Below are 18,675 nucleotides of genomic sequence, written 5' to 3' on the forward strand. Positions count from 1 at the left end.
ATAAGCATCTTTACCCCTTGTGTCCTTAGCTTCTTTATCTGCAAATCAACCAGTTAGGACTAGTGAGCTATAGCAGACTTCAGCACTTGCACTTAGTAACAACTGAATAAGTATTGGTTAGGAAGGCAGTAGGGCAGGATTGTACTGGGAAATGTTTAATAACCAGTTCTGTTGGTGGGGAATGGACTTAGGACATGGTTTTCAGTTTAATCTGTATTATTAATATTGGCTTCACAATATAACAATAAATCAATTTTTGATTTTTAATATTTTTTGTGATATGTGAAGCAATTAGGTTAAGTGACTTCCCCAGGGTCTCACAGCTAGTAAGTATCTGAGGCTGGATTGGAACTTGGGTCTTCCTGATTCCAGGGCTGATGTTCTTTCCATTGTGCCACCTAGATTTGTAACATTTGCTGATTTCCAAGGTATAAAATACCTGTACTGAAAATTTAACACACGTGTGTGTGTGTGTGTGTGTGTGTGTGTGTGTGTATAGGGTCCTGGCTTCTGACACCTTCCATTTATGGGATAAGGACAGTGACTGTGCCTGTGATTTCACTGGTATAGGGATCACCTGTATTAGGACATGGCCTGAACCAATGCAGGTCTGGATCTTCTCTGCAGATCTTATTTATCAGAGTTTTACAGAGCCCTGAGAGATGAATTGATTTGGCCAGAGTCAAAAAGCTCATATATGGATGGCAGTGAGGAGATTTGAACCCAGGTCTTCTTGGTCCTGGGCAGTTAACAGTGGTCATACTGATCATTTGTATTTCATAGGGAGGCATTTCCCTGCAGGTGCTATGTACATGCTTGCTGTGACGGCTACTGCTGCTATCAATGACATGGGAATTCTCAGATAAGGAAGGATAATGAATTCTGTTTGGGATGTGAGTTTGGCAAACCCACCAATCATATGGTTCGAGATATCCAAAAGACAGTCAGAGAGGAGAGATTGAGGCAGGAAAGGCAGACTTAAGAACCATCAGTGTAGAGATGGGAATTACATCCATGGGAGCTGATGAGGTCTTTAAGTGACGTAGTAGAGGGGGAAGAGAAGAGGGCCCGGGACAGAGCCCTGTGATTACTGAGGGCATGAGCTGGCAGGGGGTCCAGAAGACAGAGAAGGAACAGTCAGAGAGGTAGGAGGAAAAGTAGGAGAGAAGGGTGACCCAAAACCTGGAGAGAAGAGACTATCAAGGAGGAGGCAGTGATCAGTGAGGGCTAACGTTTATAGAGTGCTCACCATGTGCCAGGCACTGTCTTAAGCACTTTACAATTATTGTCTCATTCAATCCTCACAACAACTCGCTGTGAGGTAGATGCTTTTTGCTTACAGATGACAAAACTGAGGTAAACAGAGGTTAAGTGACTTGCCCAAGCTCACACTGTTAGTAAGGGTTTGACGTCATATTTGATCTTCGGTCTTCCTGACTCAAGGTCTAGCACTCTCACTACTGCTCAGAGAGGTCAAGGAGAATGAGAATTTGAAAAAAAAATGCCGCTGGATTTGTCAACTAAGGCATTATCAGTAACTTTGTAGAGTGCAGTTTTGGTGGGATGATAAGGTTGGAAGTTGGATTGTAAGGGGTAACAGAGAGTGAGAAGAGAGAAAATGAAAGCCCCTAGTGTAGACAGAAAGGTAGTCCCTGCCCTCAGGGAGCTTGAAATCTAATGGAGGAGGGGCAGCTAGGTGGCACAGTGGATAGAGCACCAGCCCTGGATTCAGGAAGACCTGAGTTCAAATCCAACCTCAGACACTTAACTCTTGCTAGCTGTGTGACCCCGGGCAAGTCACTTAACCCCAATTACCTCACAAAAAAAGAAAAGAAAAGAAAAGAAATGAAAAGAAAAAAAAAGAAAATCTAATGGGGTAGACAAAACACAACAGGAAGCTGGGAATGGGGGGTGGGAGTGTATCAGGGGGTACCTGGCATAGGCTGCAGGTGGAAAGTGGAGAGTTGGTTGGAAAGTCCAGATCCTGATCCTCTATTAAGGAAGGCTTGGAGAGGAATTCAGTGCCCCACCCTCCAGTCCTCCAATCAGAGGAGAGAGGATGCTGAGGGAGGTGGGAAGGGCTTGAGTATCCAAAACTTGAGTTAAAGGTCATAAGGGTGAGATTTGAGGTGATCATTTTCTCCTGGGAGAGTCATAACAGTCAATGGAGCTTAGACCAAGCAGAGCTGTAGATGGAAAGTAGGGAGGGAATGGTGGGTGTCCAGGGCTAGCCAAGCCTTCTTGCTTTTGGCACTGTCCTCTCTGTGCTCACTCACTTAGTGTCACTAGCTAACAACTGCCAGAGGCAGGATTGGAATCTAAATCTTCCAGACAATGTCTCCTCTCCCTTGCCCCACTGGAGAGAATGGACTCTGTTTACCCCCTGGGATATCCCCTGTTAGCCAACTTAGAGAAATGAATCAACTGAATATTTTCAAAGAACGTTCAAACCTACTGAAGAGTCTAACTCAGAAAATGCTGTTTTGGTTTTAGCCAGAAACCTTGAAGGTTTTCCCCTCTCAGAATGATTGATTGATTGATTGATTGAATTTTTTTTTTGACTAGGTAAAAGAGTCCATTCTCTGCCTTATTTCTTACCTAGCCTTAATCACCGCAATAGGTGTTGCCTCAGGGAAAATGAGACCTGAGAAAGACCTCAGTTTAAAAAGCCCAAGGTCTCCTACTGAATCTGGGGCCATCTCCAGTCATCTTTATGTATACCTTGCCACTGAACCCAGATGGCTCTGGAGGAGAGAGTGAAGCTGGTGACCTTGAATAGCCTTCCCTTACTTAAATCCAGTTCAGTGCAAGTCATGACAACACTTCCCATGGTCTTCTTCCAGAATGAAAGACAAACAATGAAAACAACAACAAAAAAACAAAGGAAAATTCTATTTGTGAGGTGTGTCCAGTAAAATCCTTTCAGGTTACTCCCAGTGGAGGACAAACATGAGGAATGCAGAGAAACATTGAAGATACTTATATGAGGTGATGTAGAACCAAGAAAGCATGTCTAAGAGAACAATACATATGTGGTGATTATAATAACGTAAGTGAAAACAGCTCTAAAAGGTAGCCAATGCTGATTACCAGTTATGAGAAATCTTGATCTCCGAAAACAAATGAGAAACACATTTTCTTTACTGTCATTTTGACTATTATGAATACACAAATTAAAAATAAAGAACATATGAAGATAGACACTATCTGCATCCAGAGAAAGAACTGATAAGTGAAGTATGAACAGAACAATTTACATGTGTATGTATGTATATACATGTATACATACATGTGGATATACATACATATATGTAAATAATATATGCCTATTTTTGTCTAATGGTAGCCATCTCTAAGGTGGGAGGGGGAAGGGAAAAAAAGAAATGTATATGAAGACTTTGTTGTATATTTGTAGGAAATAGCAAGTTATACTTCATAAATTTGTGGTTTTATGTGCAATTATCCTTTTAATTATTTATTATTTTATTAAAGTGTTATAAAAATGCTTGTGTTATTTGAAAATAAAATTTAAAAAGAAAGGTGGAGGACTATGGAGGAAGAATGTTATAGGTTTTCTGAACTATTTTCCTTTTTTTTTTTTTTTGGTAAGTGAATGGGGAAGCTTATCAGGAAATGACTAACAAAAGAAACAAGTCACTGACCAAATTGACTATTTCTCTAAATAGCCTTGTTTTCCAGGGTCATTTAGACTCTTAAAGCTCAGAAGGTAGCCATTAATGGAAGGGGTCCCTACAGGCATCCCCATGCTCCATGCCTAGGTCAATGTGGTCTAAGTCCTTTGGCAGATCAAGGTGAGCACTGTCAGGGTTGAGCCTGTTAGGAGGACCATCTATGGCAGACTACTGGCTCATATTCAGGGCTATTTTGGGTGCCTGTCCAGCTTGGGGAGAGTGGCCAAAGCTGATATTCCAGTGTCCTAGGCCTGTGAATAGGACTGCTGGTGAAAGCACAGACAGTGGCAGAGTTGGAGACTTTGCACTATGACCCTAAAGGGGATGATGACCCTAAAGGGGATGGAAGGACACAGCACCAAGAGAAGCCACCAAGCTGAGAAGAGCTCCAGAGTGACTCGCTGGCCAGGTTACCATGACTTGACACTCAGAAGAGGGAGGGAACTCTCCATATTCATGCATCTGCTAAATATCCATAGAGGATCCTGAGATCTTGAACCCAGAGCTTCTGGCTACAGGACAAGCCTTCTTCTCTTCAGTGAGGACCAAAGGACCCATCTAAGCAGCACCAATCCTGTCTGCTGCTAATAAAGCCCCCCTGTGGCTGTGTTGGCAGCTCACATATTCCAATTAATGGACATTAGACCATCTGATCCAATGGAGGGGCTCTCGACTTAGGACATTTTTTCTGGGATATTCCAGGCACAGGCTGGGGAGAGGCTGGAATTGTTCATCAGCGACCACATGGCCAGGCCCCATGGCCCCTTTAACTGCCGACTCTGGCTAGTTTCTGAACCACTTCATAATATCTTGATGATGTGGCAGAATCTGGGCCGTTGACAGGTGGGAACATTTACAGTCATAACTCACAAGGGACAATAAAAGAAAATGTCTGCTGTGCTTCCTCATTGGGGATTGATTTGGCTGAAGGAATAGCATTGGAATTTCAGGTGTTTTGCCTAGGGATAACATTAGTAATCCTAAAACCAGGGTCCCTAGTTGGGACCAGGGAGTTTGTTGGAACAAGAGGCAGCATGGTGGCCAAGAAGGTCCATTGGGAAGTCAGAAAGGGTTGGGTTCAAGCCTTGGCTTTGACACGGAAGAATAAAATGTCATTGTAAACCCGAACTAAGATTTTTGAGGCAGTGTGTATGTGTGTGTAAAAGCACACACAATACATATATATCTGCACAAAATTTAGGCTTCCTTCAAAGAATCCATAGATAAAGTTTGTTAGAACTTAGAACATAGAATACTAGAACTTAGAAAGGACTTTAGAATATGGGACCTAAAATGTCAAAGCTGGAAGTAACCTCAGAATAGTGAATGTTTGAGTTGGGAGGGTTCTCAGCAGAGTTGCCCTTGTATGTGCTAGTATGAATCTTAGAAACAATTTAATCTATTGTCCTGAGTTTAAAACTCTCCTCAGACAACTCCTTTCCCCCTTTCCATCTTTCCTCCTTTTTTCTTTTTTTCCCCCTACCTTTCTTCTTACTGTTGAGGGCACCCATTCTCCTAGCCCTTTATGTTCCTAATATGAGTCATCCTGGACTCCTCACATTTCACCTCCCACTTCCAAGCCGTAGGCAAGGCTTGTTCACTTCACCTCTGCAATATCTCTCCAATATGTCCCCTTCTTTCCTCTGACACTGGTCCCACTGTGGTGTGGGCTCTCATTGCCTCATACTTGGACTATTGTAATAACTGCTGGGTGGTCTGCCTGCCTCAGGTCTCTCCCCACTCGTCAATCCTCCATTCTGCCACTAAAGTGATTTTCCCTAAAGCATAGGTCCCACACTGTCACTTCCCCTCTCAATAATCTCCAGTATCTCCCTATTGCTGCCAGGAACAAATACAAAATTCTCTATTTGTTATTCAGAGCCCTTTATAACCCCTCCTACCTTTTCAGTCTTCTTGCATCTTACTCCTCAACAAGTCCTCTTTGATCCAGTGAAACTGGCCTCCTGCCTGTTTGTTCTTGGACAAGGGTTGCATCTCCTGACTCAGGGCATTTTCTTTGCTTGTCCGCCATGAGCTCTCCCTCCTCTGCTCTGACTACTGTCCTCTCTGGCTTCTTTCAATTCCCAACTGAAATCCCTTTATCTATAGGAAGACATCCCCATTAAAGTAGATACTGTTTTCAGATAAACCTTGGAATAGCCAAGCTTGCCCCATCTTGGACTTGGAAAGTTCATAGTTTCTGAATATAATGAATGTAAATAAACCTTTACATGGATGGCTGTTAGATTTCTTTCTGTTATATTTGTTCAATGATTTAGCTTAATGAGATATTTTTAACATTCAAATTCTCTCACCTGATGTGTCAACTATTCCCATCTCCCCTTCCCTAGCCCCCCTATTTCTTTGTGTTAACTGCAAATTTGATGAACATGGCTACTCTATCTGTATCTAAATAAAACAACACTGATCCCTTTGGCACTCCACTGGAGACCTGCCAAGCTAATATGGGACCATTAATTAGTGCCTACTCTTTGTGCCTGGCTATTCAACTAGCTCTAAATCTAATTGTACTAATTTAAATGTACTCATCCTCATCTTTCTACCAGAATAAGATGAGAGATTCTGCCAACCAGTGTACTAAAATATAGATATGTTTCCAGCATTCTCTTTGATGACCAATCTAGTAACCCTAATCAAAAAAGAAAATGGGGTCAGAAAGGCATTGCCTTTTCTGGATTAAGCAGTGCTGAGCCTTTGTGGCTGCTGTTTCCTTTTCTAGACATTCACAGTGAACCCCTTTAATAATATGTTCTATAAGTTTGCCAGGAATGAAAGTCAAGCTCACTGGCTTATAATTTATAAATATGATTCCCCTTCTCTTTTTGGAGAACTGGGGCAGTATTTGCCCCTCTTCAATACTGTGGGAATCTGTCAATCTCTGTTACCACTTGAAGATCACCAATCATGTGGCTGAGCAGCGAACATATCCTCCAGTTTTTCAGTGTCTGAGGATATAGTTCATCTGTGTCTCTGCCTTGTGTTCCCCAATAATAACAGCTAACATTTAGGATTTGCAAGCAATTTACATGAATTATCTCATTCGATCAAGAATGTTATCAAGGGCCTTGAGATACTTCTTACTTGGCTGCCATTTCCCTATTCCCACCTTTTGTTATCTTTTTAATGCAAAGATCATTCTTCTTGAGGTCTGATAGGTAATAAGCAACTCTACCTTTTGAGTATCATCAGTTATTACCACCCCTCTTTCCTGAGCAGCAATCCTCTCCCTTTTAGGCCTTATCTGCTCTATCATGTAGATTAACAAAATCCTGTATCCATTCTAGGTCAGATGTAACTTTTTGGGACTTCAAGTCTGATGAACCTATTCTTATAGTCCTGTATCAAGATGTTTTATTCATTCTCCCTTTGCTCCTATTTTTGGAGACCGTCTTTGTAAAAATCAAACCCTAGATCATGGATAAATATTAAAGCAACAATTTAAAATGAATTGTCAGCAAGGAGTCTACAGCACCATGTTCAAGACTATTTATTATAACCATGTTGCATCTGTACTGAGAATGCACAGACAGTTCCATGTAAGGAAAACAGATAATTAATTATGTTAATAATAAAAAAAGAAAATCATAATCATAAGAATGGATTCAGTAAAAGCCATCCACCATATAGATCCCTCACTTATGTAAAAAAATGCTAAATATTATAAGAATAGAAAAGTCTTTAAAAAAATAACTAAAAGGATTTATCTAATGCTGAGAGCCAGCTGTATATATTATGGATAAACAATGAGAGCTTTGCCATTAAGATCATGCATGAAGCAGAGTTGCCCTTGTCTGCAATATGATTCGAGATAGCACGAAGAAAGTGAGCTATGGCAATAAGAGAAAGAAAATCAATTAAGGCAATTGACAAAGAAGAGGCAAAATTATCCCCATTTCCAGATGATGTGGTTGCTTGCTTACAAAACCCTAGAGAATTGATGCGAAAACTAATCAAGACAGTGAGTAGGTTCGGCAAAATAACTGGCTACAGAACAAATCCCCCAAATCATCAGTACTGCTGTATATTATATTACTAAACAAAGTCAGAGGAGAAAGATATGAAGAAACATTTCAACTAAGGGAACTACAAAATGGATAGAATATTAGAGATTTAACCAAGATGGACAGAACTTATATAAGTGTAACCATAAAATGATTTTATGGGGAAAAAAAGAGACACAATAGGGGTGAGGTGTTCAGGATTTGAGATTGGAGCACTCTAAAATTAAAAAGAATATATATATGGTATTAGCTGATGAATGTACAAGGCTCAGTGCTCTATTAATCAAATTATCAAGGGTATGCTTTCAAGTATTAGGGAAATAGTATCAATTTATCAATTAATTATTCAATGAATATTTATTAAGTTCTTATATACCAGGCAATGTGTTAAGCACTGGTTATACAAAGATAAAGGCAAAACAATCCCTGCCCTCAAGAAGCTTATATTCGAATGAGGAGAGAACATACACACACACACACACACACACACACATATATATATATATATATATATATACATATATATGCATACATACATACAGGTATGTGTATGTCATATGTAATCCAAGCCCAATGCGACCTTGTAGGAATAGGTGCTAAGAGTTGAAGGGACCAGGAAACAGCTCATGTAGAAAGAGGATGGAAGTTGAGCTGAGTCTTGTAGGAAATGAGGATGTCCAGAAGGTAGAGTTGGAGCAGGAGAATATTCCAGGTGAGTAAATTAGCTATTCTTTAGCTGGGAGACTGGAGAATGGAGCATCATGGGGAAGGAATAGCAAGCAGGACTACAATAGCTGTGCCACTGAGAGTGTGGAGTGGAATAATTCGATAGACTGGAAACTTAGGAAGGTTAGTCAGTCAACAAGCACTTCTCAAGCATTACCATGTGCCAACTACTGTTTTGTGAAGAATTTTAAGTGCCAAAATGACTATATTCAATCCTGGAGGTCATGCAGAGCCATTGGAAGTCATTGAGTAGGAGTGAGTGGCATGGTCAGTCCTGCCCTGCACTTTTGGAAAACCAGGAAAAATGGTCAAGGATAGTAAAGGAAATATTAATGAATGAAGAGAGGCTAGATTTTCAAGATCTCAATATGTATTATGAAATAATAAATATTTAAAAAACTATCTGTGCGGCAGCTAGATGGCGCAGTGGATAGAGCACCAGCCCTGGAGTCAGGAGTACCTGAGTTCAAATCTGGCCTCAGACACTTGACACTTACTAGCTGTGTGACCTTGGGTAAGTCACTTATTCCTCATTGCCCCACCAAAAAAACCCCCCAAGAAACCCCAAACCAAAACAAAAACCCAACGCAAAAGTATCTGGTACAGGTTTTGAAATAAATTATGTCAGCTCAATAGACTAGATAAGCCAGATGTAGGAACAAATATGTATAGAGTCTAGTGTTTAACAAATTAAGAAGCACACTGTTGAGAAATTGAGAAAGCAATTTGACAGAAAATAGTTTTGGACTACCACCATATACAATTAATCCCCCAAAGCATAAATGATACAAATATAAAAACCATACCATTAAAAATAGTTGAGAAAGAAAAGCTATGTCTTTCACTACTGTGAAAAGGGATTATAAAATATAAAAGAGATAATTTGATGATATTAAATTTAAAAGTTTTTTGCATATAGAGTCAGAGTCCAGTATTATTCTATTATTGCTCAGACTGAAACCTAGGCTAGAAACTGGCAGAGCTCAAACTGGCCACCAAGGAAGCAGCAATTAGACTTTACCTAACATCAAACTACTTTGGGAACACTGGAGTCTTTCAGGTGCCCAGTCTGTTCCTGAGATGCTGGAATTACCCAACATTCAAGAACCCAAGGAAACAGCAACAAGACCAGTCCGAACCTTCCTTCCAGAAGTGTGAAAGAATCCAGCCCCTGCGATCAAGTCCAAAGTCAAAGTCATCTGGAAGAAAAAAAAGAGAAAACAAAAAAGGATCCCACCATCATGAGCCATTATGGTGATCACAGAACATAATGACTCCAAAACAATTATAAGCAAAGCTTCAGAGAAAAACACACAGCTTAAACTCAAACTCAATTAGAAATCTTGGAAGAGATGAAAGAAGAGTTTAAAAGAATTTATTTTTTTCTAAATGAAAGAATAACATCTGAAAAAAATTGAAAGAAAACAAGAGTTATGGAAGAAAGAATTGGAAAGAGAATTAACAACTGGGCAGAAGAGTCACAAAACCTGTCCAAGCAACAAACTTGTTGCAAATATCAAAGGACAAAATGAAAGCTAATGACTCAAGGAGGTAACAACAAATATTAAAATAAAGTCAAGACTGAAAAAAATAGAAGAAAATGTAAAGTATTTAATGGTAAAAACAACTGGCTTGGAAAACATATTGAAGGGAGAAAAAATTAGGAATCATTAGACAGAGAAATTACCAGAAAAGCCTAGAAATAATTTTTTTTTTTTGGTGAGGCAATTGGGATTAAGTGACTTGCCCAGGGTCACAGAGCTAGTAAATATTAAGTGTCTCAGGTAGGATTTGAACTCAGGTCCTCCTGAATCCAAGGCTGGTGTGACCAGGAACATCATAGTTAAAACTAGAGTTTTGAGGTAAAAATACATAATACATACATATACACATTATATCTAATATCTAATATACATACATAGAGTAACACACACACACACACATATTTCAACTAGAAAGAAAGACTTCAAATACTAATGAGCCATAGTCAGGATCACATTGGATTTAGCAACTACAAATAACAAGAGCAGAGAATTTGGAATATGATATTCCAAAAAGCTAAAGATATGGGCTTACAGTCAAGAATAACTCACCAAGCAAAACTGAACATAATGCTATTGTGGAAAATGGACCTTTGATTAAGTAGAGGAATTCCTGGTATTTTTGGCTGCTTAGAAAATTTGATGTTCCAACACATAAAAAGGTAAATGTGAAGAAATAGTGATAATTGACTAAACAAGGATAACTGCTAACATTTCGATATAGGAAGAAGATATGTGTCCCTTCTGAGAACTATCATTATCAAGGGTAATACAGGTAGTCTAGTTAGACCAGGCATGGAACTAGTTCTTCTATGTCTTGATGATCTTAAGAAAACAATGAGGAAGAAATACTGGGAGGGTGGAGGAGGGAAAGGATGAGGATGCAAGATAATGAGGAAGGGAATGGAGAGAGTAGCTGACAGTTCAACCTTATTCTCATTTGAATTGGTTAAAGGAAGGAACAATGCAGACATATAGGCTTTAGGGTACAGAAACACATATAAAGGAAGAGGGAAAAGGGGGAGGGGGAATTAGAGGAAGGGCATATTAAAGGAGGGATTAATTCTAAGCAAAAAAAGCCTCTTAAAATATACACATATATAACTATTTTGAAGAGACAAAGTGGGAAACAGGGATTTTGGGGTCAAATTTAGTATGGGGAGAGTTAATTGGGTGGCTCACTGTAATGCTGGGGTTCAGAAAATAATGAGAGACCTCTAAGTCCAGAGTTTTCTCCCTTCCAAAATGCCTACTTTTAATTATTTTACTAAGACTGATAAGAAAGGAGATTAGCAGCCTCTTTTCCACAAACAAATCAGGTTTTATTAATGGGAACAAATTTACAATGCAAGTGAAGTTAATAGAGCCAGGGACAATGAGAAAGGGGATAGAGAAAGAGAAAGATATGACCCACTTCCCAGATGGTTAGAATCTAAGTCTGTAGGGTAAAAAGGCCCCCAGGTACCTCAAATAAGCTCTGCTTCCTCACCTACTCAGAACAGCTTTGCTCGAACAAAAACTGACTCAAACCCTAAACTTGCTTCCAGCTCAGCTGGCCTAAAAAGGCAGCCTCGCTTCAATAATACAAAGTCACCACCACCTGGAATCTGTAGTTCTAAGGAGAATGAGCTGTGTAGTGTCTTCTGGTTTAGTTTGAAGGTTAACCACCACCAGCTTCTCTCTATTTCCCCCTTTTCTCTTCCTCCCCCCTGGATTTCTCCCTTTCCTTTCCTGCCTCTCCCACCAGAAGGAGGTTCTTAGCCATGCTGAGTCTCCAATTGGAGCATGGATTAAAAAGTCATGGTATACTAATTTAATGATAAATAACTCTTGTGTTGAAGAAATGCTGAAGGAGATTTTTTTTGTGTGTGTGGGGCAACAGGAGTTAAGTGTCTTGGCCAGGGTCACACAGCTAGTAAGTGTCAAGTGTCCGAGGCTGGATTTGGACTCCAGTGTTCCTGAATCCAGGGCGAGTGCTTTATCTACTGCGCCACCTCGCTGCCCCCTGAATGAGACGGTTTTAGAGAAAACTGGAAAAACATATCAGCTGATGCAGAATGAAATGGAAAAAACCAGAGAAATTGATATAAAGACACTATGGTAAAGGCAAATAACTTAGAAACTCTTACCAGTGTAATGATACCATGATAGCAGAGAACACGTACTTCATATTCCAAGAAGACCAAAATGACATCGTGATGTTGGAGTCAAGGTACAGAGTGGCTGACTGTGGCTGATCAGACCAATAGAAGTTTGGAAATCTCTTCCACAGGTCAGGCACAAATGGTCCATATGAACACCTGGGAGAGAGAGATTCCTAAATGTATGTTTCAGGTTTCTTTTGAGCTACTGCAAGTCGGCTTTCCTCATAGGGAAGAGCATCTTCTTTGTTGTAGGCATGTCATGCTGGCTGACCCCATGCCAGTGTCTTCCATGCCTCACAATCAATTTCAAAGTTCTTCAGGGAGTTCTTGTATTACTTCTTCTGATTACCATGTGAGCACCTGCCCTGTGTGAGTTCTTTGTAAAGTTGTCTTTTGGACAAACATATTCAAACAACATGGCCAACCCATCAGAGTTGCAGTCTCTGCAGTAGAGTTTGAATGCTTGGCAGTTCAGCTTGAGAAAGGACCTCAGTGTCTGCTACCTTATCTTGCTAGGTGATCTTCAGAGTCTTCTTTTAAAAATTCAGATGGAAGCAGTTCAATTTTCTGGCATGGTGCTGCTAGACTATTGAGGTTTCACAGTCATACAACAATGAGGCAAGCACAATGGATTTGGAGACCTTCAGTTGGGTAGGCAGCAGAGAACTAATAATAAAACATGCTCCTAACTTTCTGATAAAGAAGGGAAGAACTCAGAATGCAGAATGAGACACACATACATATGCAAATACATATATATGTATGTATATGTGTGTCTGTATGTATATGTGTGTACATATATATACACACACATATATATTTTTGAAATGGCCCCCAAAATAAACAATCTCCAGTAAAATTGACTTCCAAAATCTATAGAGAATTGACACCAATATATAAAATCATGAGTTATCCCTCAGTATGATCAAAGGACATGAATAAACAGTTTTCAAAAGAAGAAATATGGACTAGTGACAACATATGAAAAAGCATTCATAATTACTAATAATCTGAAAATGCAAATTAAAACAACTCTAAAGAATTGGCTCCCACCCATCAAATTGGCAAAAACAGCAAAAGAGGGAAAAAAGCTAATGTTGGAAAGGCTGCTGGAAGACAGGCATACTAATACACAGCTGGTGGAGCTATGAATGGCTGTTTAATGACTTTAAACCATTCTGCGGGAAAAATTGGAATTCTGCAAGAAAGTTACTAATTTGTTCATACCCTTCAATCTAGTGATCCCATTACTACACGTATGCCTCAGGAAGGTTAAAGTAGGAAGAAAGGTCCCACATGTACAAAAATATTTCAAGTAATGTTATTAGTACTTGCAAAAAGCTGGACATAACTTATGTATAAGGCAAGTTTTAGCATATGAATGCAGTGTAATGTGGTTGTACTCTAAGAAATGACAACTATGAATAATTCAGAGAAACATGGGACAACTTGTATGAACTGATGCAAAGCCAAAAGGCAGAACAAAAAGATGAATGTATACACACTGACTTCAATAACATAAATGAAGGCAACAACATTTGGGTCAAACAAAATGTCCAAAACTGGTTCCAAGTTCTTAAATCTCAAACACAATCCTTGCCTTCTGTTAAGAAACAGCAAGCTACAAAATGGAGATGAATATGTTCTCTCAACAGCAAGCACCATATTAATTCCATTTAGTTAAGGTTTTTAAGTCCCTACTATGTTCAAGGTATCTAACCAAAGCTAGGGATGCCAAGACAAAAACGTATCAGTTCTTGACTCCAAGGAGTTTCCATTCGCCTGGGGCATTTGAATGACTTATTATTGTTAAAGGGATGGTACTGTGGGAATGAGAGTGTTCTGACTCTGTAGGCTTCTCTTCCATGCTGTAATAGTCTTCTCACCCTGGAAGATCTCCACCCCTGTGATCCTTTCCTCCTCTTGGTTAGTTCCTCCTAGAACTTCCTTTATGAAGTAGTGACTAGGCCAACCCAGTGATCACTCCTTTATTCTTCTCCAGGCTCTCCTCCTGTGTCTCCAGACTTCATTTCCAACCTTCCCCCCTGTTTTCCAACTTCCCTTTATGTGTTGTCTCCCCTTATTAGAATGTAAGCTCTTTGAGGTCAGGGGCTGTCTTTCTTTTTGCTTGTTTAGCTTAGTCTTCTAAATAGTCTCCCTGATGCCAGACTATCTCATCTCCAATCCAGCCTTCACTTTGTGCTAGAATAACATTGCATGGAACTGGATTGATCAAACTTTACTCTCTACTGATCTAACCCCACTACCTGCATCATATAAGCAGGACACTAGGCCATGCCCCAACTCCAGTAGTTTCTTTAACTTACATTATGCTTAATGGAATTCACAATACATCCTACCTCCATCCCTGGTCTTTGAGAGCATGGGTCATAAAATTAAAAACAATAGCTCTATCCATAGTTCTTTGAACATGTATATGCACATATATTTTATGTGAACATATATACATACATATTTATGAATGTGTATGTGTATGTAGGGCCCTTAGGTGACACAGTGAATAGAGTGCCTGGCCTGGAGTCAGAAAGATTCATCTTTCTGAGTTCAAGTCTTGAAATAGACACTAGCTGTGTGACCCTGGGCAAGTCATTTAACCCTATTTGCCTCAGTTTCCTCATCTGTAAAATGAGCTGGAGAAAGAAATGGTAAATCATTCCAGTACCTTTGCAAAGGAAACCCCAGATGGGGTCATGAAGAGTCATACGTGACTGAAAAAGTCACTGAACAATATGTGTATATATGTAAAATCTAATTTGACCATCAAATCAATCCTGTGAAGTTGGTGCTATCATCCTCATTTACTGAGGAAGAAACTGAGCAACTGATGCAGAATTACATAATTAATATGTCTCTTAGGTAGAATTTGAGCTCAGGTCTCCTAGACTACATCTAATATGCCCTCTAGCTGCCAAAAGTAGCCATAGCTACCTAGTAGAAGGTAGTTTCTCTAGGTTCATTCCTTTTTGAATTTCCTGAGATTGTCTCTGTACCTTCGAAGAGGCTGCCCCATTATCAACTGTTTATTTGGAGCCAGGAAACCTTTTGTTGTTCAATTAATTTTTTAATTGTGTATGACTCTCCATGACTCCCTTTTTGAGCTCTTCCAGGAATTCTTTTTTGGGCCAGAAATCAATTCACATTTTTCTTTCAGGTTTTAGATGTAGCACTTTTGATTTTGTTTTTGAGATTTTGGTTTGATAATCCCTGTCCCCATAATAATTTTCTATGGTGAGGTTCTTTTATTAAAAGTTGTTTGCTCATCTTTTTTTCCAGCCTATTTTTTGACTTTTAATTTTATGTTAAAGTTAGGCTCTGCTTCTGGGGTGGAGAAGGCACTATATCAAGCTTTAAGTTTTTTGTGCAGCTATTTTCAGAGATAGTTCTGGGGACCTGTGAGTGTTCAGTTCTTCCAAAGTGGTGTGCTCTAAGGAGAGATAAGTTTACTATTCTTCTGGTCTGTGCTCTGGTCTGTGAGTGACCACAAGAACTCTTTTCTGTTATGGACCTGTGATTGGTTCCTTGCTTTCCTATCAATTCAAGCTCTGGTGTTCAAGTGCTCTTCTGTGTCTTGGGACTATGACCCACGACTGCTACCTGGGTCTGTGTATGGGCAAAACAACAGATGTTCCAGGGCTTCCTCCATTAAATCTTTGGCAATTCAATAGAGAGTGCCCTAACAATCCATAAAAAAGTGCCCATGTTGCTTAGATCACAGTCCTAACATCATATTGATGCCACAGAATCAAAGACTTTCTGAATTGGAGGGGACCCTTCAGGCATGAAGTCCAAACCATACCTGACTGAGAACCCTTACAATGTAACCTAGGAAGTGACAAGGACAACTTGTCTCCAAGTTCCTCCTTAGGAAGTGGAGGCCTATTCTACCCTTATTGAAGGTCCATTCTACCCCTACTATGAGTCCATTCTACCCTTACTGAAGTTCTATTCTTTCCATATTGGGAGGGTCCATTCTTCCCTGTCTAGGGATCCATTCTACCCTTACTGGGAGTCCACTGTAACCTTACTGGGGTCCCATTCTGCCTTTACTGAGGGTTTCATTTTACTCTTGGATGACTCTCATTCTTATGAAATTTTTACACACTTCAAGACTAAATTCATCTCTTTGTAACATGCACCCTTTGCTCCTGGGTCTGCCACCCTGAACCAAACAGAACAAGGTTAATCCCTCCTCTATATAACAGCCCTTCAAATACTTGAAAACAGTAATCATATAGCCTCAAGTCCTCTCTTTTCTAGGCTAGCCATTTTCCTTTCAAGTCAAGTCAATAAGTATTTCTCTAATGCCTACTATGTGTTAAGTACTGTGCTAAGAAGCAGTAGAAATATAAAGAAAGCTAAAAAAAATAGTCTGCTATACAGGAGCTCACATTCTAATTGGGGAGACAGCATACCCACAACTACATATGTACAAGATATATATACACACACACACACACACACACACACACACACACACACACACAGAGAGAGAGAGAGAGAGAGAGAGAGAGAGAGAGAGAGAGAGTAGTTGGAAGTCCTGAGCAGCAAGATGAGTATAAGCACTTAGGAGATCTCCTAACCTAGAAAGCTCTTCAAAACAAAGTTAAATCAGGTTCCTCCCTCCAACTCTACACACACACACACACACACACACACACACACACACACACACACACAGAGCACACCTAACTCTTCCCCAACTCAGTGTGGGATGGTCCCCAGGGGTCATCTCTGGTTCTCTAATTCTGATTTATTAGGTGTCCATATTCTTGAGTGAGTTAAAAGATGGATGTTGGAAATTAGGATTTGCTGGATTGCAAAGTCACATCCAGCAGCAGGCATTCCCTGGACTGGCTTTTCTGCTCATCAGAATTTCAATTAGAGCCTCTTAGCATTGCAGATGAGATTGGTTTTCTGCTTTGAGTATTTGCCTGGGAGCGTTCTTCAGATTATGGAATCATAGAATTTTAGGTTCATAGAGTTATCTGACATTAGCATGTCAGAGCCAAAATACAAAATAGTAATATAAAAATTCAAAGGGACCTTAGAGCTTAGAATAGCAGCAACAACAATGAAAAGCAAATATTTGAAATGGAAGTCAACAAGCATTTATTCAGTCCCTTACATTGTGCCAGGCACTGTGCTAAACAGTACCTACAAATATGATCTCATTTGATCCTCCCCCAAACCCTGAGAAGTTGATATTATTATCCCCATTTTACAATTGAGGAAACTGAGAGAGGCAGTGGTCAAGTGACTTACCCAGGGTCACATGGCTGGGGAGTGTTGTGGGCTGGATTTGAACTCAGGAGTTTCTATTACAGGTCCAACACTGCACCTATGGCTGTCTCTGAGGTGGAATGGAGGAGGGGAGGGAAGACATCATATAAAAATATTAGGACAAACTAAAGTGGAGGTGGAAGTAGAAGTTATCCCTTGCAGGGTTTTGGGGGAGAAAGTCTGCAGTCAAATGGAGCCTGTATAGGAATGAAGGTACTTTAGAACATAGAACACTAGAATATTTGATCCAAATTAGAACCTCCTAGAGTTGGAAGGGATGACAGACCCTTAGAGCTAAACGGGACAATGCCAAAGCCTTCAGAAGCCAGAGATGTTGGCTGCTGGCTGGCCCTGCTTGCTACAGAATGCCTTGTTCTCTCCCCTCTGTGAGCTGGTTCTGGTCAATGTCCTTGTCATTCTTATGGTACCATTTTGTTTCAACAACCAGAACTCACCACACCAACATTTCTTGACACTAAGACTTTCCTGCTTTAGGCAAGACCCCTTCACTTGACCCACAGCAACACCCATGAAATACGGTCAAATCACAGTCTCAGAACTGGAAGGAACTTCAGAAACTTGGCCTACATTCTCCACAGCCTTCACAGCAAGTGGCCAACCAAACAACTCTTGCCTGAAGACTTAGGAGGCAGGGATGACTGCCTCTAGGGTCCCCTTAGAAAGTAACTTGTTTGTTCTTCCATAGGATGGGTTATAGCACAACTCTCCTTTCACGTTAGTCATCTGGAGGCAGCCCTGAATAGGGCAGTCCTTGCATTCTTCTCCTTTAGCCTGAGAGCTCCATGTGAATAGGGGTTGTTTCATCCTTTGTACTCATCCACCGATCACCTTGCACTGAAATCGGCTCATATTAGGTCTTTAATAAATGCTTGTTGTTTGATCGGTTGGACTTGATTTCTAAATTTGGTACTTGGTATTGGGGGCTGATTGAGGGTATTCTCTGGTTAATTTAAGTCAATCAATAAGTCAATCAATCCACAAGCATCTGTTAAATGCTTGATGCATGTAAGATACTTTCGAGGGTTTGCTTATGCAGAGGAAAAATACTAAATGGTCCTTGGCCTCAAGGAACTTACATCCTGTCAAAGGAAATGATCTGTAGATACATAAGCACATACAACATATAGAGGGGGCAAACAAAAGGGGATTCCAGAGCAGAGGAGGAAGGCGCTGGAAGCTTAACTTCGGGGAACTCTTTTGGTGCAGGCACAGTCAGCAGAGTTGCCCG

This window comes from Dromiciops gliroides, chromosome 2 (assembly GCF_019393635.1).
Source record: "Dromiciops gliroides isolate mDroGli1 chromosome 2, mDroGli1.pri, whole genome shotgun sequence".
Lineage (NCBI taxonomy): Eukaryota > Metazoa > Chordata > Mammalia > Microbiotheria > Microbiotheriidae > Dromiciops > Dromiciops gliroides.